Below are 23,566 nucleotides of genomic sequence, written 5' to 3'. Positions count from 1 at the left end.
TTTTTGGTTTTTTTTCACTTAACAGAACTTAGCATTTTGTGATTTTTGTAGGATTTAAACCATGCATCGAAAGGATTTGGTCCAGTGGTATAAAATGAAGTTTGTCAAGTATACTTTCTACTCATATTAATTTCACCCAAGTTAACAGCTGTTTAGACGTTGTTTAGAGGATGTCTAGAGGGTTAGTCAATGTATAATCAGAAAAGCTAGCTAGTAGCCGCTACAGTAACTAGCATCAGCAGTACAGTAAGCAACGGCATGGCTTAGGCGCTGCAGCCGAGCGAGGTGCAACAGCAGCCACAAGCAGAGCAGCACGGGGCACGCGAGGGCGCAGGCGAAGCCACATGTAGGCAGTCGCAAGTGGCAGCGGCGATGGGCGCAGGTGGCTGCAGGAGACGCGCGCGAGCACACGATGCACGCACAAGGCGAGGTCGCGAACGGTGGAGCTCGCGAACGGGGCGGCCGAAGCAACAGATGCAGAAGCAATAGCGTCGCGCGTGGGACGGGAGGAGGAGCAGGGGGCGCGCTGGGGTGAGTGCAGCAGCAGAGCAAGCGGGCGAACGCGGGCAGGGCGCCGGTGAGCGCGAGCGCAGCGAGGCGAGGCAGAGGAGAGGGCTAGGGACGACACGGGTCGCGGCGCTCGCGACGCGTAGGCGGGCAACCACGACGGAGCAGCGGCACAGGAGCAGCACAACACGCACGCACGTACGCGTATGCATACGCGGGGGGCTCGGATGAACTCGGGGACGGCGGCCTACGGTGCAAGAACGGGAGGGGAGAGGAGGTGCTCACTGAGCAGGCACAAGGAGCCCCATCGAGTGGCTTAGGAGCAGCAGAGGTGGCCGGCATCGAAGAAGGCGGCGACGATCTGGGGAGGACGGACGTTGAGGACGGGGAGGCAGCGGGCACACGGGTGGCTTTTGGCCCGAGCTCGCCCATGTAGTCAAAGTAGGCGACGAAGGCGGTGCCCCTAGCGCGGTCTCCGGCAGCGGGGAGGGCAGCGGCGATGGCTATGCCAGCAACGCGTCCATGGCGGAGCTCGGGAAGGAGGGGATCCGAGGAGGGGAGGTAGAGGGTGAGGGAGCGAAGGGGGTCGAGCTAGGGTTCACAGTGGGAGAGAGGCGTCGAGGGAGGCACTTATCCACCCTGGGGACCCATGGGATGGCTGACACGGTGGCCTCGGCGGGGTAGATGTCCGCCACGCCATGCTCCTGCTCTGTAGCGAGGGAGGAGGTAGTCTAGGCGGGCTGGGTTGCACAGTATCACTGGGCTTAAAGTGCATAGCGCATAATAGTTTTAATCCTTCCCTATCTGCTAAATAATATAGCTCGTTATCTCTTAATTGAGTGGGCAAATGATTTTTGTTACTGATGAAAGTTGGAACTTAGATTCAAGGAAACATTTTGAGGTCACACACAAAATTTTATTTTATTTGTAAATGTTTAAATTATTGTTTATTTTCAATTACAATTTTAAATGTTGTTGGACCACCTAAAATATCTCTAGGGTCAATTTAAGAATTCATTTGATGTGGGTTTCTTCATGACAAATACCTATTGAATATTAGTAATATTATGAACTATTTTGTTTGCATGTTTGAGGATGTAAATATTTGACTTGTACTTTAAATTTGAATTACTTGGGTTTGGATCAAAGTGATTTTTAGAAAATTAATTGCGATGACATGGCACCATTAGTGTGTGCTTACTGTAGCTTAATTATTCGGGCGTCACAATTCTCCTCCACTATAAGAAATCTCGTCCCGAGATTTAAGAGGTAGTGTAAGGGGGAAATGTTTGGTATCGAATCTATCGGGTCTTCTCGGTCTTGCTTGCTCTTCTCGAAGAAGTTGATCCCTTATGTTGATGTCTTAATTTCTCTGCTTCAGGTCATCATGATGAAGTCAGCCTCCTTCCTTCGGGAACTCCATCATACTTACAAATAGGTAAGGGGCACCTCGACAAGGATAGAATGCTATAAGGGGTAATCGTCTGGGGGTATCCCATGAATGAACAGATGAGTATCTCTCGAGTTGAACAAATAAAAGACATTGAGAGCAAAGTAAGAAGGTACAATAAGGAGTTCCAAGAGGATAAACAACCGTTCGATGTCTGAAACAGAGTGAAAGGGGTTCAAGGTGTCGAAGAATGAATCTTGTGTCTAATACCAGAATAGACCACTACGAAGGTGGCCCGTGACTTACATACGGAGCCAAGCGCGAGGAATATCTTTGGCAGCAGGGGTGTACAGGAGAGTCAGGTTTCGATCCTGGGACCTGTGGGTTATGGGCCCACCATGTTGGTTAAAAGTAGGAGGAGCGGTGACATCTTGCACGATCATGATAGCAAGGCATGTCAGAGGGTAGAATGTCAGTTATGTCGGCAACAACACCGGTACCAAGGGCGAGGGACGAAGAGAACCATTTTCCTGCTCGTAGAACGAGGCGGACCAATAGGCAAAGTTCTCATCCATCGATGGCTACCAGAATGTCATCAACAATAGTAACAGGGTCTTGCTGACAGAATTGTACACCGAGGTGTTTACATAAGCAGGAGAATAATACTGCTTCGATCATATAGACCTCAAGAAAGGTTAAACCAAACAATAGAAAGGATAATATGATTATTAAATTAACAGAACAATGGAAAGGGAATATGTGTTTAAAAACATATTTCAAGGGTATATCCTTCCCAAGGACAAACAGAGCATGATATCCATGATAGGATAGAAGTAGAAAACCATTTAGGTAAGGGGAGAGGAATTTCATGACATAAACCAAACAAAGATGTTTGGATAATTGATAAGGAAAATGTGGCATTGTGCTTTAAATGTTCTTATTGATGATAGGAGTACCGCATACATGCCTCGATATAGCTTTGACATGGTCTTCAAGCAAAGGTCGGACTTTGCATACACAAAGGATTCATCAAGAACAACTTATAAAATAAGTCTGACGATTTCCTCATGGAAGAATCGCTAAGCTTGCTAAAAAGGGAACTATAACAATAGGTCCTCCAGCCAGGGGTGATAGGCATGACATCACCTTACCGATATATAAGGACCAATGTTATAACTCTTGGAAATAAGTCCCAACCATCATATCTGACCGAGATTCAGATCTGATTGGTGTCAGGATACCTCAGACTCAAGATGCATGAGAAGTAAAAGTGCAACACAAATTGTCGAGATGACATTGTAAGATCCTCGAGAAATGAACTATGGAAGCGAGTTCTGAAACAAGAGTTCATCATTAAATCAAGGAGAGGGTGAGGAGGTGGCTGATGGACTCGGCGCCAATTCATTGAGATTTTCAAAAAGATGGATTTCCACAATTATATGAACAAGGACATAACATTTGCCAGATCAAATGATATAATGATGTATACTCGAGGAAAACATACACAATTAACATTGGTTGAAGGGTGCACCCGAAATATGGGCTTTAGGTAGCAGAATCAATGTTAGAATGGTGATTCAATAATCAATGGCCTAAGGATGTAATGTTGACCATCAACTCCAAAGCAATAAGGTTGATAGAAGGGCAGAATCCAAACAGCACCGTTCACCTGTTGGTATCCCGGTTATAAACAACACGGGGACCAAGAAAAGAATGGTGATGGTGATAAGTATCACTTGTACAAGAATTTTCGAGAGGTGGTGAAATTCTCACAACATTCTTGACATAAAATATGGTAATACTCCAAGGTAAAGAAGATCAATTGCTGGATAGCAAGGAACTCAAGGTATAACACAAAACGCGAACAAGTTTGTGTTGGAGGGAAGACAGTAGAGTGGTCGATGATAACACTTATCATCGAGGGCAAGGATGGTCTTTCTCATTATGAATTCAATTGATATCCTGGAAGAGTTTGGAATGCTGACTATGATCACGACACATTTGTCGAGAGATTTCATGAAAATGTATTTGATCAACGATGACATCAAGTCAAAGGAATGATGAAGCAAAAGGTTATTGGAACCATGGGTACAACACAAACTCGAAATCAAGTTTGCTATTCAAGGAGAAATGATATGACGAGGAAGATCGACGTAAGATTAGCTCACCGTCGAAATTTGTGCTCCGGGAAGAAGGACCAGGTAGCACAGTTAAAAAATGTACGATAATGATATAGCCGATCATGCTATGAATGACTTGAAGGATTAGTAAACTCATAAGCAATGTAGATTACTTAGAGTTATTGAATCGGAGTGCGGACTCGATTCACTATTTGGTGTTCTCGGTTGAGGACAACCCAAACCCGAGGGAATTCTGAAATCGGTGAGAAGCAATACTGGATGAAGACTCATAAGCAGTTATGTAGTTTGGTGATATTCTCGAGATAACAGAGGTGAAACTCGGAGGTAGATCGGAATAGAAACTGATCTGTATCATAGACTTGCGATAGCAGATACTTTAATCTTGTCAAAATAGACGAGGCAATGGAATGGTTTCCTTTCAAATATATTGAATAACGTTAGCATGGTCGGAACCATGATTGCAAAAGGCCAGATCCCAGATATAAGATGAACTTATACCAAGGGAATAATTAATTTAAGAGAAGCTTTAATGCTAAGATCTACATCGTTTCCATGGGCATGAACACAAGTTCAAGGTTGACTCCCACTTCTCCAATGCATGACCATTCATTCACTTCTCGTCCTCGAAGAAGTTGTATGGTAGAAACTTATCTGGTAAAACACCAGAAGGGTATGACTTGTGAAAACCTTCAGGTTCATACGGTTTTTAGGGAAGGTATAGGTTCAACCCATCGGGGCATCTTAGAAACATATACCTCAAGCTTCAAGAGTAAATATCACCAGCTCGAAAAGCAGAGCATGGTTGGCCAAATCAGAGAATATGATTTACCAATGGCCTTGTGTATCAAGGAAAGAACTCCAGGTTTTGAGAATATGCAAGAACGGTCAGATAATAATCCACCAAAGGATCTAGCGGACCGCAAAGGATCTAATGTAAGTAGAGGTACTCAGCCAGAAGAAGAAACAATGCAAAGGCATGGGATTATAGAAACAACAGACTAATTCAAAGCTCAAATGCAAATGAATTATGATCTCCATATCAAGGGATCAGAAGCAATTGCTCTGATGAAGGATGGATAAGTTGGGCAAGCTTAGGGGTACAATCGATGGCAATTTGATTGGTCGAGATCCAACTCATGTTTAAAATGACGCCTGAGCTAGAAGGATGAATTCTAGGATCTGATTGAGGATTGCTGGCATTCGCAACATATTGAATCAACGGACTCAAGATGATAGTGACAAAGGATGCCAATAAGATTACTAGACTTATGGGATTAACCATAATGTAAGTAAGCAAGAATTTCAAGGGCAATATGCTGCTGAGGATTTTCGGATGTTCGAATGGTATTTCAAATATTTTTTAAAAAACACCTGAATAACTGGGGATGAACGAATCCCCGGTAAGTGTGAGAAATTATCCGTAGGGGTATTCATGTGGCAAAGAACAACATGGTAGTAAGCTCAAAGGATTCTCGGGACAACAGAGAGTATTTCGGGGCATCTTGTAATAACAAGAGCAACGGGGAATGTTTGTATTTATGGCAAGTGTATGTGGTTTTCCATAGAGGTTTATCGATGGATGGAAATTGCAAAAGCGATGGCACAAAGTCTCGAGAGAACATCATGGAGTATTCTCGGAATCTTCTGGTGCAACACACGATCATCGGTAATAAGTTGCTCTTCGGGTGAAAGTGATCACGAGACCCTAATGTTAGATTTAGCAAAATTTATTTAACCCAAATAGAAGAGAGATCAGAGTCCCAGAGTATAGACGACGAATAAAAGATCCTAATACCACCCAATGGCGACGTGGGCCCATAAGACACACAGCCATGTTAGTAAAAGATTTTCAATGACTAGACTCAACTTCGGCCAAGGAGTGCGGAAGGGGGATTCCTACAGGCAGTCGGCTCTAATACCAACTTGTGACGCCCCCAATTCAATCGTACACTAATCATACACGCAAACGTGTACGATCAATATCAGGGACTCACGAGAAGATATCACAACACAACTCTACAAATAAAATAAGTCATACAAGCATCATATTACAAGCCAGGGGCCTCGAGGGCTCGAATACAAGAGCTTGATCATAGACGAGTCAGCGGAAGCAACAATATCTGAGTACAGACATAAGTTAAACAAGTTTGCCTTAAGAAGGCTAGCACAAACTGAGATACATATCGAAAGAGGCGCAGGCCTCCTGCCTGGGATCCTCCTAAACTACTCCTGGTCGTCGTCAGCGGGCTGCACGTAGTAGTAGGCACCTCCCGAGTAGTAGTAGTCGTCATTGACAGTGGCGTCTGGCTCCTGGGCTCCATCGTCTAGTCGCAGCAATCGGGTATAGAAAGGGGGAAAAGAGGGAGCAAAGCAACCGTGAGTACTCATCCAAAGTACTCGCAAGCAAGGAGCTACACTACATATGTATGCATTGGTATCAAGTGAAATGAGGGTATCATATGTGGACTGAACTGCAGAATGCCGGGATAAGAGGGGGATAGCTAGTCCTTATCGAAGGCTACGCTTCTGGCCACCTCCATCTTGCAGCATGTAGAAGAGAGTAGATGGTAAGTTCACCAAGTAGCATCGTGTAGCCTAATCCTAACCGATGATCCTCCCCTCGTCGCCCTGTGAGAGAGCGATCACCGGTTGTATCTGGCACTTGGAAGGATGTGGTTTATTAAGTATCCGGTTCTAGTTGTCATAAGGTCAAGGTACAACTCCAAGTCGTCCTGTTACCAATGATCATGGATATTCGAATAGTTTTACTTCCCTGCAGGGGTGCACCACATTTCCCAACACGCTCGATCCCCTTTGTCCGGACACACTTTCCTGGGTCATGCCCGGCCTCGGAAGATCAACACGTCGCAGCCCTACCTAGGCACAACAGAGAGGTCAGCACGCCGGTCTAAATCCTATGGCGCAGGGGTCTGGGCCCATCACCCATGGCACACCTGCACGTTGCGTACGCGGCTGGTGAGCAGACCTAGAAACCTCCATTACAAAGGAAGTTGCGTTACGCGGTCCAGCCCGGCGCGCGCCGCTCAGTCGCTGACGTCACGAAGGCTTCGGCTGATACCACGACGTCGAGTGCCCATAATTGTTCCCGCGTAGTTGGTTAGTGCGTATAGGCCAGTGGCCAGACTTAGATCAAATACCAAGATCTTGTTAAGCGTGTTATTTTGAAGTAACCGCGAACGCCGACCAGGGCCAGGCCCACCACTCACCTGGGTGGTCCTAACCTGCCCTGTCACTTCGCCACAAAGTAACAGTCGGGAGCCGTCGGGAACCCAGGCCCACCACTACCTGGGTGGAACCACCTGCCCCTTCAGCCCCCAACATCGGAATCACTTGCGGGTACTCAATGAGCCGACCCGACTTTACTCACAACATGTATGGTATGTATGTGTAGTATATACCCGTGATCAACACCCGACGAGATCGTGGCCCGATAGTATAGCATGGCAGACTGACAAGAATGTAGGGCCACTGATGATAATCTAGCATCCTATAGTAAGCATTTAGGATTGCAGGTACCGTATCAACAGTTGTAGCAACAATGACAGGCTATGCATCCGGATAGGATTAACGGAAAGCAGTAACATGCTACACTACTCTAATGCAAGCAGTAGACAGAAGAGTAGGCGATATCTGGTGATCAAGGGGGGGCTTGCCTGGAAGCTCCGTTGAAAGGGAATAAGGGTCGTCGTCGACGTAGTCGATCACAGCGGCATCGGCAGCGGTCTCGGGGTCTACCGGAGAGAAGAGGGGGAAGAAACAATAAATACAGAGCAAACAAGTGCAATACTAAACATGGCAAGGCAACAAGCAGCGCTAGGGGTGTTCTAACGCAGGGCTACCTGATACAGACGAAGGGGAATAACATCCATGAATGTTTTCCCGAAGTTAGGCATTTTCGGACAGTTGAAACGGAGGGGGAAAGTTCCATGTTCACTATGATAGGGGCATGTAACAGATGAACGGACCGCGTGTTTGGATTCGTCTCGTCATTCTGAGCAACTTTCATGTAGAAAACTTTTTCATCCAAGTTAAGGATTAATTTCTATGATTTTCCGAAGTTTTAGCAATATTCTGAAAATTCCTGAAAATTTGCGAAGTCTGAGAATTTGTCGGTTTTAAACATCTTTTAGCTGTTTTCAAAAGGCTACAACCATGGATCTGTACCTCCTATGATTATATGCCTTATATCAATTTTGAGCATTTTTCTGTCATATACAAGATAGTAGCACTTTCGTCCAAATTAGAGTTCATTTGCTTGATCATCAACAGCTCTAAAGTAGCTATGAAAATAAAGTTGTTTTCGGTTTTTTTCACTTAACAGAACTTAGCATTTTGTGATTTTTGGAGGATTTAAACCATGCATCGAAAGGATTTGGTCTAGTGGGATAAAATGAAGTTTTTCAAGTATACTTTATACTTATATTAATTTCACCCAAGTTAACAGATGTTTAGACGTTGTTTAGAGGATGTCTAGAGGGTTAGTCAATATACAATCAGAAAAGCTAGCTAGTAGCCGCTACAGTAACTAGCATCAGCAGTATAGTAAGCAACGGCGTGGCTCGGGCACTGCAGCCGAGCGGGGCGCAACAGCAGCCACAAGCAGAGCAGCGCGGGGCACGCGAGGGCGCGGGCGAAGCCACACGTAGGCAGGCGCAAGCGGCAGCGGCAATGGGCGCAGGTGGCTGCAGGAGACGCGCGCGAGCACACGATGCACGCACAAGGCGAGGCTGCGACCGGTGGAGCTCGCGAACGGGGCGGCCGCAGCAACAGATGCAGAAGCAACAGCGCTGCGCATGGGAGGGGAGGAGCAGGGGCGCGCTGGGGCGAGTGCAGCAGCAGAGCAAGCGGGCGGACGCGGGCAGGGCGCCGGTGAGCACGAGCGCGTGTGGGCGAGTAGGCGAGCGCAGCGAGGCAAGGCAGAGGAGAGGGCTAGGGACGACGCGGGTCGTGGTGCTCGCGACGCGTAGGCAGGCAACCACGACGGAGCAGCGTCACAGGAGCAACACAACACGCATGCACGTACGCGTATGCGTACGCGGGGGGCTCGGACGAACTCGGGGACGTCGGCCTACGGCGCAAGAACGGGAGGGGAGAGGAGGTGCTCACCGAGCAGGCACAAGGAGGCCCGTCAAGTGGCTTAGGAGCAGCAGAGGTGGCCGGGGTCGAAGAAGGCGGCGACGATCCGGGGCGGACGGAGGTTGAGGACGGGGAGGCAGCGGGCACACGGGTGGCTTTCGGCCCGAGCTCGCCCACGTAGTCGAAGTAGGCGGCGAAGGCGGTTCCCCTAGCGCGGTCTCCGGCAGCGGGGAGGGCAGCGGCGATGGCTACGCCAGCGACACGTCCATGGCGGAGCTTGGGAAGGAGGGGATCTGAGGAGGAGAGGTAGAGGGTGAGGGAGCGAAGGGGATCGAGCTAGGGTTCACAGTGGGAGAGAGGCGTCGAGGGAGGCACTTATCCACCCCGGGGACCCATGGGATGGTTGACACGGTGGCCTCGGCGGGGTGGATGTCCGCCACGCCATGCTCCTGCTCTGTAGCGAGGGAGGAGGTAGTCTAGGCGGGCTGGGTTGCACTGTATTACTGGGCTTAAAGTGCATAGCGCATAATAGTTTTAATCTTTCCCTATCTGCTAAATAATATAGCTCGTTATCTCTTAATTGAGCGGGCAAATGAGTTTTGTTACTAATGAAAGTTGGCACTTAGATTCAAGGAAACATTTTGAGGCCACACACAAAATTTTATTTTATTTGTAAATGTTTAAATTATTGTTTATTTTAAATTACAATTTTATATGGTGTTGGACCACCTAAAATATCTCTAGGGTCAATTTAAGGATTCATTTGATGTGGGTTTCTTCATGACAAATACCTATTGAATATTAGTAATACTAGCAAATATGCCCGTGCGTTGCTACGGAAGAAAACAAATATATGTCCATATGTATCTAATGCATGGACATGTGCTATTGCAGCGAAAAAAACTCACTTATAGCTAAGTGATGGTAAGATTCGTCCCAACCAAAAACTTCATCAATCATAATCCTCCTTTTATTAAACGACATACATGTGCAATAAATGTATTTGTCAACCAAGGAAGGTTGAAGATTTGGAACATATATATGCTTATGATTGATTGTCATCCAAAACATGGAATCATCAGTTTGAGAGTAACTTTCATTACAAAATAGACCAAAGAAACAAAACAAAAATACAACGCCTCGCCTAATAAACTATCAATGGATATACCGTATCCGCGTCAGAGTGACTTTAACACTTGACTTTATAAAACAATTAGCCAGAAGAAGACTGAAATTTCTAGCCATTTAAAATTATAGGATAGTGTATAATGATGTAACAGAATAATAATTTTAACCATGTAGAAAGCTAGAATATCTTAAGCATAATTATAGTTAGATGTTTGATTAAAGAATTACTTATCATTGAGGTTTCTCGTTTAGTCAACTGCATTGGCATAAATCAGACATGTATATAGGCCAATTGAGTACATAAGAATTGCTCACAAATAGATTCAGAGGTGTACTTTAGTTCTGAAGAGATGAGTTCTCCCTGTCCTTCTGAATTTCTCTCCATACCAAACATGTGCACACTTCGTTGTCGTCGTCAGCACCACAACAACAGTCCTATAAATAATATATACAGAAGATTACTCACAAACCAACAGGTTACCAGCTTGCTAAAAGAATCCGCTCCTCCATCTTCCTACCCTTCAGCACGATAGCCTCAACTGCATATGGTATACTTCACTGGAACAAAGATGCAAACAATACGATGAAGTGCTAAAAACAGGTTGTCGAAGTAAGGTTCAGAACTGGATCAGGTAAGCATTTAGGAATATCTAAACAAAGAACGTGGCACAAAATAATTGTGATGCGGAGATGACACTTTGTTCCTATAAAAAGATAACGTGATAACCTCAATACAACGACTTCATGAAATTCAGAGGAAAACCCATACGGGAAAACAATGATCAACATTAACCTATACGACATGTAAATATATAATTCAGAAATCAACATCTTGCTCTTTGCACATTACATCATCAATGCCTCGCATATGAGAAACTTCACTGGGACAAAGATGCAAACAGTATGGTGAACTGCTAAAAGTAATGTTCAGAACTCACCATGAGGCATATCTTTACGAAGAACGTACCACAAAAGAATTCTGATGCGGAGATGCACGTTTTTCCTATAAAAAAATAAAGTGATATCCTTGTAACGATGTGTAAAAAATTTAGAGGGAAAACCAAACATGCAAACCATTATTTAATCTGTACGTCATGTATAACTCAGAATCAACAGCTTTGTCTTCTCTTTACACATTGAGCACAACAGTTTCAAGGATCTTGCTACAGTACATAGATCCTTGGAACAATATCATGCTCTAGGAACTACATTTTATAAGTGGCGTACATATATCCAAATAGTGGACAAACTGAATCAGAGTTCATAAAAAATATTGAAAGAGTAGGTGAGGTTCTGGGAGGAGGAGAAATAGGTTAGTGACCGTGGTCGGGCTGGACGAAATCGTCAGTGTCAAACTCAAGGTCGGACTTGAGGACGTCCTGGCCGAGCTTGTCGGCGCAGGTCAAAAACTGCCTCGGCAAGTATCTCATGGAGCTTAAGGCAGCAGTGCGGGCCCGTGACACAGGGCCAGGTAAATATGCATTGCAGTAAATACAGAGGGGGGAAATAGTGGATCTGCGTCCAATTCTTGCAGAGCCTGCTATATAAATTACCCAAATAAGGCCAGACTTAACTGAGAATTAAATTTCAGAGAGCGTTCACTTAAATAGTCAAAGAACAATTGTTAATGTCATGGAAAAATAGAGTGATTTAGACACATCCTGCAGAATATATCACACTGAATTTCTAAGTTATATATATATAATTACAACTGACATTGTTGATGCAATGCTAGCAGAAGAAACACGCATGGTAGAACAATTATCATTAAAACCAAGAGGTTAACAATTAATTGGTGCTATGTTGTAAATTCGGGCCAAGAGTGTTCATATTTCAGTCGATCTATCAAAGGTGTTCAATGGTATCTTGGTCTATGTCGTTAATTGACAATTGATACAATTAACAATAGTAAACAATTCTCAGGAGCAAAACGGTAAATGACTTAGGGATCTTTCAAAAACAAATTGCATCAGTAATACTTACAAAGGCATAATTGCATATCCAGTCCCAAGCCTCCCTGCCTGTTTCCCGCCACATGTATGCATTGCAGCCATGTATGCCAAGCAAGTCTGGTCTGAGCCGCCGCAAGCTTGTCTGGAAGCACATTCATACACGATGGGCCATCGTGCCACCACTTGGGGTGTCTTTGGCTCGCTTGTAAATGAGAGTAAGGGAAAGAGGCAAGGTTGTGCTGCTACACCTCATTGTTTCTCCGCCCAGTCTGCAATGTTCTCTTCCGACAGGTTGGGGATGAAGTGGTTGCACGCGAGGCAAGCAGCGAGGTCGCCCGTATTGCCGTCAAGGACAATGCAGTGGGGCGGGGTAGAGTGGAGGCGGCACCGATTCTACACCAAACATCCTCACTTCCAATGCTGCATGAACCTCCCTGCCTGGTAATCATGTTCTACTGACTGAAGTTTGATGTAGCCCTAAATATCTATATGCAACGGTAAGCACTGCACTTACTTTGCCAGCCCCTGCAATCAAAATTGTCAACATCCATAGAGCATGGTACATAAATACTCTCATTTTCTCAAGGGGATTAAACTTTAGGTGGCGAATAATTTCAGATTTGGGGAGAAAATCATACACGAATATATTGCAGTAAAGCCTGCTGCCCCTAATATCTTCAAGCTCCTGCGCCACAAAACAAATATCAGTGCACTGCTTTACTACTAATCTAGAACAAAACAAATCAAGGAAACTATCAATTTTTCTTATAGAAATCAAGGGAAGTATCCTAATCGTGCCATACTAATCTTAATACTCCTCTGCCAATAGCTAGCAGCTTCCTCTGCCTGCAACCACCCACTTCCTCTGCCTGTAGAGCGCCACACACATGAACACAGACGCATATCCAGCCGCACGCACACACGCTAGGCCGCCGGGAGCACAACACAGGCACCACATACGCCACACTCGGTCGGATAGAGTCGCCACCTGTTTGTGATGCAAGAGGATAGAGGAAGTTGGAGAGAGAGAGAGAGAGAGAGAGAGAGAGATTTAGAGAGCAGAAGATGGATGCTCACGCCGATTTGCTGCCGCATCCTTCAATCCACTGCCGCCGCGTGTGTGTAGCCGCCATGGCGTTCATCCTCCCGAGGCGCCGAATCCCTTTGAAATCCAAGTCTGGAACTCCATGGATATGGGCTAGAGATTGAGGAGGCTGGGTTGATGCCAGAGAATTTTAGGGGCGGATGGGGAAGGGAAGGAGAGCGGCAGATGGCCGGAGAAGAGGACCGGTCGCCGCCACCGGCGCCGTACCCGGACGGATCGAGGAGAGCCCCAGCTCGGGTGTGCTCTGGGCACCTAAAAGAGGAGCACGGGCCAAATACCATAAACTACATGGTCGTTTTTGGAAGAACGAAACGTTTTCGCTGGTTAGCCACTTAAGTTGGAGTGCGGGTTGAGTATATGAAACAATAGGGACCTTTTTGCAAAAACGCCACGACGGTGAACCCGCAGACTCAATCCGTGCTTTATTATTATTAATTATATTACTAGCACATATACCCGTGCGTTGCACCGAAAGACAAAATCAATATGCATTCAAATATAATTAGAATTTTATGAACAAAATATAATGGCTCATGAACAATTTAATGTTTACAAAGATCTATGGACGCACATTGTCACAAAATAACTTATATATGGTTGCACTTGCACTTGAATGTGTTAAAATAAACCTATACTTTCACATCACATGCAATTAAAAATATAACTGATTATCTTTGATCCAATGCGCATACCTTAAAAAATATTTTCTTAGTCGAAAGCACTTCCTAGATTTCAAATAAAATGTCAAACTCTATGGTTCACAACAATGTTCCTCAATTATCAACACACCCCAGGTATTGCTTAAAATCGACACAAAGCGCCCCTTCTTCTGCCAAATTGTGACAAATTCTATATCTATATTGATAGAGAAGGTAAAAAAATTTGAAAAAAAATCTAGTGCACTCTATATCTTAAAAAAGTCACAAATATGGTTACTCACCCCACCAAAAAAGGTTACTTTCCTCTCTAATGATTGTTCTTGATAGTCTAAACATAATGTAATTCTTATCATGTCTGCCAGAGTTTTACTAAAAGGGAAAAAAAGGAAAAATTAGCTAAAATTAGGAACCAAGGAAGAAAATTATGAAACTTAGAAACTTTTGTTCAAAATTGTACAATTAAAAAGCTTGATTTTATCTAAAAATCAGATTAATAACAGAAAGTTAAAATATAAAATAATTTAATTTAATGTTGGATTTCCTACTAATTAATTTCGTGATATGCATATATATGCCCGCTTTTTAAATAGGAAGGCAATCAGCGACAATAATTATCCAGCGTGCATCTTGCTTTTTTTAGATCTGCATCTCCGCTTTTAAGTAGGAAAGCAATCAAGCTGCACTAATTAAATCATTGCATTCCCGTGGAGTCAACTTTTTCATTTGCCTTTTTTTTCTTGGCGTTATTCCTTCCTTTCTTGTCTTTCTAATTGCAGGAAATCATTTATTTCTTAGACTCTCGGGGCAGCTCTGCTTATTTCCCAGGAAATTCATAAGCTAACGCGTGCCTGGCTTTAGCCAGTTGGTTGTGCACGTTGCCATTAAGTGGCAGGTCTTGAGTTCGATTCCCATGAAAATCAACTAATTTTTGCTGCGCTCCTCTACAATCTCGGCCCATATGCAAGGGCGAAGTCGCAGCTCACAATCTCGGCCCATGTGGGGCAAAGCCTGTGACGGATAAAAATTGTAATTTGTCAAATCTATACCAATGGCAACATTAGTACCACCTCGTGTATATGTTTTAAATTCAAACTGAAAGCATAAATTTACAGAAAGAAAGTGTATTGTGACGGTGAACCCACGGAGTCAATCCGTGCTTTATTATTAGGGATAGATTATTATTATTATTACTAGCACAGATGCCCGTGCGTTGCAACGGGAGAAAATGCTGGCTCCTATGAATCTGCCAGATCAAGGAACCATGTCGTTGGACAACGCTTGCTGATGATAAGAAATTGGTTCATTTCATCAACATATGGGGTATGATTTCAAGTAAATTGATCTGTCTGAACAACCACCTCTTGATTGTTAGTTCATTCTTTAGATTATTTGTTCATTCTTGAATTTCAATAAATATGAAGTAATAGCACCAAGCAAACTAACCTAGAATAATAATTGCAGCAGCAAGCAAACTAACCTAAAATACGTTGCAGCAAGCATAATCTGTTCATTTAAAAAATTTGCTTAGCTGGCATCACAGCATATTTTTTATCAATAATCTAGTGATATGTAGTATATATCCATAAGCACGTGAGTATTTTTTATCAATAATCTAGTGATATGTAGTATATATCCATAAGCACGTGAAATTCATAAGCTAACGCGTGCCTGGCTTTAGCCAGTTGGTTGTGCACGTTGAGATTAAATGGCAGGTTTTCAGTTCGACTTCCATGAAAATCAACTAATTTTTACTGCGCTCCTCTACAATCTCGGCCCATATGCAAGGGCGAAGTCGCAGCTCGCAATCTCGGCCCATGTGGGGCAAAGCCCGTGACGGATAAAAATCGTAATTTGTCAAATCTATACCAATGGCAACATTAGTACCACCTCGTGTATATGTTTTAAATTCAAACTGAAAGCGTAAATTTACAGAAAGAAAGCGTATTGTGACGGTGAACCCACGGAGTCAATCCGTGCTTTATTATTAGGGATAGATTATTATTATTATTACTAGCACAGATGTCCGTGCGTTGCAACGGGAGAAAATGCTGGCTCCTATGAATCTGCCAGATCAAGGAACCATGTCGTTGGACAACGCTCGCTGATGATAAGAAATTGGTTCATTTCATCAACATATGGGGTATGATTTCAAGTACATTGATCTGTCTGAACAACCACCTCTTGATTGTTAGTTCATTCTTTAGATTATTTGTTCATTCTTGAATTTCAATAAATATGAAGTAATAGCACCAAGCAAACTAACCTAGAATAATAATTGCAGCAGCAAGCAAACTAACCTAAAATACGTTGCAGCAAGCATAATCTGTTCATTTAAAAAAATTGTTTAGCTGGCATCATAGCATATTTTTTATCAATAATCTAGTGATATGTAGTATATATCCATAAGCACGTGAGTATTTTTTGCAGAAATTTTGTAAACTTACTTAAAGGTTCGTTTTCAAGTTCTGCATAATTTGGCTCCATGCCGAGAGTCAAAAATCGTTTACATGAAAGATGAACCATGTATAAGTTGCATCCACACTATTTATAGAAACATGTGCCAACAACCTTGCAATGGAGACAAAATAAATAAATACAATTCTAGTTCTTTATAGTGTAGCACAACCACAAATAGTGTAGTGTCAAAAACGCTCTTATATTATGGAATGGGGGGAGTAATATTCTTAGACTTTAGTAAAAGTAAATATTCTAAGATAGTAGCTCAATTGGTCTCGGTCTTACAGGCTTAGTGGGAGGACGTGAGTTCGATCCCCATGTATGGCACAAATTTTTTTGGTCTTTGCCAGCGTAGATGGGCCACGCAGGTTGTCGCTGCGAATTCAGCGTGAAATAATAGGGCCTGCCTCGAACGACAAAAAACTGTTTTTTTTCTTACACTTTAGTATCATCTCGTGCATATGTTTTAAATTCAAACTGAAAGCGTAAATTTATAGAAAGAAAGCGTATTGTGATGGTGAACCCGACAAAATCAAAATGTGCTTTATTATTATTAGGGATAGATTAGGGAGAGAATTATTATTAGGGAGAGATAGATGTATAGATGTATAGATGTACATATATAAATTTGATGGATAATGAGTAGTAGATTGTGAAGTTCCTTTTTGAAGTTAGATTAAAAAGGTCATGTCGCACATAGTTTGTTATAACAGGTTACGATGAAAACATGTTTGCAGGTTGAATCATTTCTCTTATCTTACTTTTTCAGGTGATACATCATCAACCGACTGGGATAAGGCTTGGTCTAGTTTTAAGAAGAAAGGGAAGAAGACCCTATTCTCAGAGTTCTCACCGAACAAATATGTGACCTGTAACCCACGGCGCATTGAGTATCCATTGTCAGAAGAAGTCGATCCAATCAAAAGAGCTGAGAGGTCTAACTTGATGTTGTGAACAAGCCCAATATTTACCTTAGTAGGGGTGATTATCTTCGTTTCGGCATTTCTTATCTATACATTGGTTGTCCCACCCAAGTAACCTCTGAAGTGACAGATAACAGGTGAGCTGCAGGCCAAAGATTCTACTTGGAAGTCTGTATTGTACATTTAGTTTGTACTATACTAAGTATAATCATGGTTCTGTATTGCTTCAAGCACATTGTAATAGATCATAATACAGAACTCCTTCCATTTTGGTGATTTTCTTCACCTGTACATAAATTGGACCCTCTTTAGTCCTCCATTATAACCAAGAATATTGGGTCACCTAGAATAATAATATGCTGATCACTATCCACGACTGTGCTCCTGATGTGATTTTTTTTCATAGTTCTCACTTCCTAGTTCGTCTCACATTTCCACAACCTTAAGACATGGTCCGACTCATATTTCAACAACCTACGGAGATATACTGTCGATCTGGTTCAGGCAGCATGGTTCAGACCCCATGGCTCACCACGGGCAAAACATGGTTGACCGGGTTAAGAATGCATGGTTCAGAACTGTGGTTCACTATGAGTAGACTGCATGGTTCAGACTCCTGATTTTTTCATAAACCAGGATTGACCCGGTGTCGAGGAACTATGTTGTGGGACATGGATTGAAAATTACAAAACAATCAATCGATTGAAAGAAATTCAGATTATTTATAGGGCAGTTAGTGAAACATAAACCCACACATGCATAGATACTCTGATAGATAAGCAGCTACAGCAAAAAAGGAAACTACAACAATGTACCGGAAATAAAAATTCTACATATCATAGGAGAAATCAAGCTAGTGAACATAGCTTCTAGTGAAGAAATGCCGACTTCAGTTTTTAGGCACTTGTATAATTCAACTACAACTACAAAAATATCTAATCATTTGAAAATTTCAACTATAAGTCTATAACCCATAAATATACAACCAGTATAACTGGAAGTTCCAGCTTGCCGAGAAAACTGTGCAGGATGAACTATTTTCCACATAATCATCTACAGGATATTCTTTGAGCATCAATGAATAATTTTCAAACATATACTGCAATTTAAACAAAATCAAAACCTTCTTTACCATTCACTCCTAAATGTAATCATCTTTTAATGCAGGTCTCGGTCTTGTAGTAGCCCACATTGTCCGCAAGCTACTGTAGTGGAAAGTAGTTTCACAATGGAGAAGTTACTACCAGAAATAAGTCTGTCCAAACACTATGTCAGGTACCTTGCAGATAAAAAAATGGGAGATGCATCATATGAGTTCATAAGAGTACTTACAAATATTGATATTGACATTATCCAGAAACGTGCAGCCAAAGCTAATGAAAAGGTTCATATATATATTTTTTAATTTGTATTTAGTGAAAACTGACTTGGCACTTGACATACAGTATGTGATGCTAGCTCCAAGTAAATATGCATTGCAGTAAATACAGAGGGGGGGAATAGTGGATCTGCATTCAATTCTTGCAGACCTTACTATATAAATTACCCAAAGAAAGACCAGACTTAACTGAAAATGAAATTTTAGAGAACGTTCACTTAAACATTCAAAGAAAAATTGTTAATATCATGGAAAAATACAGAGATTTGAACACATCTCGCAGAATATATATATATATATAATTCCAACTGACATTGTGGATGGGATGCTAGTAGAAGAAAAACACATGGTAGAACAATTATCATTAAAACCAAGAGGTTAGCAATTAATTGGTGCAATCCTGTAACTTTGGGCCAATAATGTTCATATTTCAGTCGATCTACTGAAGGGGTTTTATGGTATCTCGGTCTATGTCGTTAATTGACCATTTCGACCATTGATACAATTCACAATGGTAAACAATTCTCAGGAGCAAAAGGGTAAATGATTTCAGGGCTCTTTCAAAAAGAAATTGCATCAGTAAAACTTAGGAAGGCATAATTGCATATCCAGGCCCAAGCTTCCATGCATGTTTCCCATCACATGTATGCAGCCATGTATGCCAAGCAAGGCTGGCCTCAGATGGTTGCCACAACTTGGGGTGTCTTTGGCTCGCTTGTGAAGGAGAGTAAGGGGAAGAGGCAAGGTTGTGCTGCTACACCTCGTCGTTTGTCCGCTCGGTCTGCAATGCTCTCCAACGACAGGTTGGAGATGAAGTGGTTGCACGTGAAGTGAGCGGCATGGTGGCCCGCATTTCCATCGAGGAAAAAGCACAGGGGCGGGGCAGAGTGGAGGCGACACTGATTATACATCAAACTTTCTCACTCCCAATACTGCATGAAGCACCCTGCCTGGTCATGTTCTTCTGACTGAAATTTGATGTGGCCCTGAATATATGTGCAACGGTGACACTGCACTTACTTTGCCAGCCCTGCAATCAAATTTGTCAACCCATAGAACATAGTCCATAAATACTCTGATTTTTCTCAAGGGAACTATAGGGGCCAAATAATTTCAAAATCAGGGAGAAAATCATAGATGAATATGTTGAGCGAAGCCTGCTGCCCCTGCTGTCTTGAAGCTCCTACACCACAAAACAAATATCAGTGCACTGCTTTGCTAATCTAGACCAAAACAAATCAAGGAAACTATCAATTTTTCCGATAAAGATCAAGAGAACTCTTCTAATCGTGACATACTCATCCTAATCCGCCTCTGCCTGCAACAACCCACTTCCTCTGGCTGTGAACACTGACGTACATCCAGATGCACGCACCAACGCCACATTAGTCTAGCAACCCGGTTGAGTTCCACCATCATACCATTTTTTGAATCATATGGAAGGAGAGTTATTCTCATGATGTATTCATGTGGGAGTTAACCTCAAGGATCTGTGACTGAAACAGGCTCGGACAAACACCCAAACACCTTGTGTGCAAAAAATAACTAAGAACATCCACAACCTATGACCAGCTAATTCTATCCCTATTGACAAGAAGCACCACATATGCAGTAATTTGACATCATGAAACTGTGCAAACTCGTGATCCTCAGCAGAAAATAAAAGTCATCCAGAGAGACTAGCACGCGGTTTCCTCTGGTAGCATGGGGTGGGCACAGAAATACACGTGCGTCCGAAGTTGAGGTGGAGGAGCAGAGGGGGCGGCGAGTGCAACGACGACCGGATGGCCGTGTGGCTCTGGTCGAGCGGCGAGCGCGAGCCCTCCCAGGCAGCACACATCGAGGAAGGATGGGCTGAGGCAGAATGATAGTGCAGGGTGCTGCGATCTCCGTCGTCGGTCGGCCGGGCCGACGACCGGCGACTGGTGCGTCACCGGATCGAGCGTCCCGCGGGTCGGGCGAGTCCTGGCGGCGCAGATCGGCCCGCGAGCGCCGCACCCTCCCATCCTCTGCCTCCCGCGAGGTCGTGACGAGGGGAGCAGTGAACCGCGAAGAAAGCCGCGGGTGAGGAGGAGATGGGATTGGGAGAGGAAGGAGGCGGTCGACGGCGCGTGGTGAGGCGGTGGGGGGCGGGGCGGGAGGCGCCGGCGGCGCGCGGGGCATGGCCGGAGGTGTGTGGCGCGGGGCGGAGCGCCGTGAGGCAGAGCATGGCTGCATTTATTTTTTTTCCTTTGTACCGATTCGATTTGGACTGCGGGTTGATTTGTGTGAGCTTCAAGGGATTTTTTGCAAAAGTATTAATGACGGACGACCAGAAGCAATAGCTGCTTTATTAGTAGGTAAAGATTAATAGGGAGAGATTATGAATTATTTTGTTTGCATGTTTGAGGATGTAAATATTTGAGTTGTACTTTAAATTTGAATTACTTGGGTTTGGATCAAAGTGATTTTTAGAAAATTAATTGCGATGACATGGCACCATTAGTGTGTGCTTATTATAGCTTAATTATCCGGGCGTCACACACAGGTAGTAAAGGTAAATTATCTCTATAGATTTGATGAAGGTGATATTCGCAGTAATAAGTCTGCTAGCCAATGCTTGGATGAGTTTGATAATTTTATTGTTAAACAAGAAAACTTCAATGCTTATATTGGTAGACAATTGAAACGTAATGCTTATATGGTTGAACACTTGAGTGATTATATGTCTAGAATTAAAGGTGACCTTAAACTTATTAGTAAACATGCTTCTATGGTTACCACTCAGGTAGAACAAGTGCTTAAAGCACAAGATGATTTGCTTAATGAATTAAATAATAAGAAAAATGATAATGTTGTTATAGTTATGACTAGAGGGGGTAAAATGACTCAGGAACATTTGTATCCTGAGGTCCACCCTAAGAGAGTTGGGCAAGATTCTCAGAGAACTAATGTTGATGCACCTAGTCCTTCTAAGAAGAAGAAAAAGAAAAATGATAGGACTTTGCATGCTTCTAGTGAACCTATTGTTTACACACCTGAGAATCCCAATAATATTTCTATTTCTGATGCTGAAACACAATCTGGTAATGAACATGAACCTAGTGATAATGATGGTGTTCATGTTGATGCTCAACCTAACAATAACAATGATGTAGAGATTGAACCTATTGTTGATCTTGATAACCCACAATCAAAGAACCAACGTTATGATAAGAGAGACTTCATTGCTAGGAAGCACAGTAAAGAAAGAGAACCATGGGCTCAAAACCCCATGCCTTTTCCTCCTAAACCATCCAAGAAAAAAGATGATGAGGATTTTGAGCGCTTTGCTGAAATGATTAGACCTATCTTTTTGCGTATGTGTTTGACAGATATGCTTAAAATGAATCCTTATGCTAAGTATATGAAAGATATTGTTACAAATAAAAGAAAGATACCGGAAGATGAAATTTCCACCATGCTTGCCAATTATACTTTTAAAGGTGGAATACCAAAGAAACTAGGAGATGCCGGAGTACCAACTATACCATGCTCCATTAAAAAAACTATGTTAAAACTACTTTATGTGATCTTGGCGCCGGTGTTAGTGTTATGCCTCTCTCTTTATATCGTAGACTTGATTTGAATAAGTTGACACCTACTGAAATATCTTTGCAAATGGCCGATAAATCAACTGTTATATCTGTTGGTATCTGTGAGGATGTGCCTGTTGTGGTTGCAAACGTTACTATTTTAACGGACTTTGTTATTCTTGATATTCCCGAGGATGATAGTATGTCGATTATCCTTGGTAGACCCTTTTTGAATACTGCAAGGACTGTTATTGATTGCAACAAAGGCAATGTCACTTTTCATGTTAATGGTAATGATCATACGGTACACTTTACGAGGAAACAACCTCAAGTCCACAGTATCAATTCTATTGGAAAAATTTCAACGATTACTATTGGAGGTTTTGAATTCCCTCTTCCTGCTGTCAAGAAGAAATATGATATTCTTACTATTGGGGACGCATATCCCTGTCGAGGTAACCTAGTGTTATTCGAAAATTATCCAGTTTCATGTCATTCGGAAAGAGTTTGTTAACAAGACTTGATCAAGCTTGTTAGTGGATTCCTTTTGATGAGTATGAGATGGATGAAGTTAGAAAGCACAACTCTCTGTACCCTCTTTTTACTTTCTGTTATTTAGATTAAATAAAGCAAAAATAGTATTTTCTGTCTGTTTTCTGAATCATCCTTGCAATAAAAATACCCCAAAAATAAAAGTTCTTCAAATGTCCTGAAAATGAAATATATCAATTGAAACACGAAGGGAGCATCATGAAGCATATGAAAACCACATCTAAGTCTAACATACTTCCTATGCATAGGCATTATATAAGCAAACAAATTATCAAGACAAGCAAAAACTAGCATATGCAAGGAAGGAGAAAAAAACAATAGCAATCTCAACATAACGAGAGGTAATGTAGTGACACAAAAATTTTTACAACCATATTTTCCTCTCTCATAAGAATTACATGTAGGATAATAATAAAATTCAACAATATAGATATCACATAAAATTTTCTCTTCATGATCCACATGCATGCAAAGTTGACACTCTTCCAAAATAGTGGGATTATCATAAAATAAAGTCATGACCTCTCCATACCCACTTTTATCAAAAACTTCATAATATTGAATGTTATCCAAATATGTGGGATCTAAAGTTGACACTCTCAAACCCACTTTTGATATTATTGCAAACATTATTATCAATCTCATATTCATCATGGTGTTGTAACACCCCGGATGTAATTTACCTTATATGTACTCCAACTCTTGCCGTTTCCGGCGCTAAGT

General features: G+C 42.6%; 2 long non-coding RNA genes across 5 annotated transcripts; both read right to left on the bottom strand.

Moving 5' to 3' along the window:
* Positions 1 to 10,598: 10,598 nt before the first annotated feature.
* Positions 10,599 to 13,607, bottom strand: LOC125537124. 3 transcript variants are annotated; one of them, XR_007295614.1, is made up of 5 exons: positions 13,293 to 13,607; positions 13,019 to 13,203; positions 12,247 to 12,900; positions 11,202 to 11,266; positions 10,599 to 10,821 (listed from the first exon to the last, which is right to left on the bottom strand). It is a non-coding gene; the product is annotated as an uncharacterized LOC125537124 (long non-coding RNA). The 3 variants fall into 3 exon arrangements; XR_007295612.1 differs by having other exon boundaries at positions 12,247 to 13,203; positions 13,293 to 13,606; XR_007295613.1 differs by lacking the exon at positions 13,019 to 13,203 and having other exon boundaries at positions 13,293 to 13,605.
* Positions 13,608 to 17,008: 3,401 nt separating this feature from the next.
* Positions 17,009 to 21,040, bottom strand: LOC125537123. Of its 2 annotated transcripts, XR_007295610.1 has the most exons (3): positions 18,492 to 20,985; positions 17,408 to 17,645; positions 17,009 to 17,305 (listed from the first exon to the last, which is right to left on the bottom strand). It is a non-coding gene; the product is annotated as an uncharacterized LOC125537123 (long non-coding RNA). The 2 variants fall into 2 exon arrangements; XR_007295611.1 differs by lacking the exons at positions 17,009 to 17,305; positions 17,408 to 17,645 and adding an exon at positions 18,062 to 18,412 and having other exon boundaries at positions 18,492 to 21,040.
* Positions 21,041 to 23,566: the final 2,526 nt, after the last annotated feature.

The sequence above is a fragment of the Triticum urartu genome, chromosome 2 (genome assembly GCF_003073215.2).
Source record: "Triticum urartu cultivar G1812 chromosome 2, Tu2.1, whole genome shotgun sequence".
NCBI classification, from domain to species: domain Eukaryota; kingdom Viridiplantae; phylum Streptophyta; class Magnoliopsida; order Poales; family Poaceae; genus Triticum; species Triticum urartu.
The sequence above is the reverse complement of the archived record's forward strand: the minus strand, read 5'-3'. Positions and strand labels throughout refer to the sequence as shown.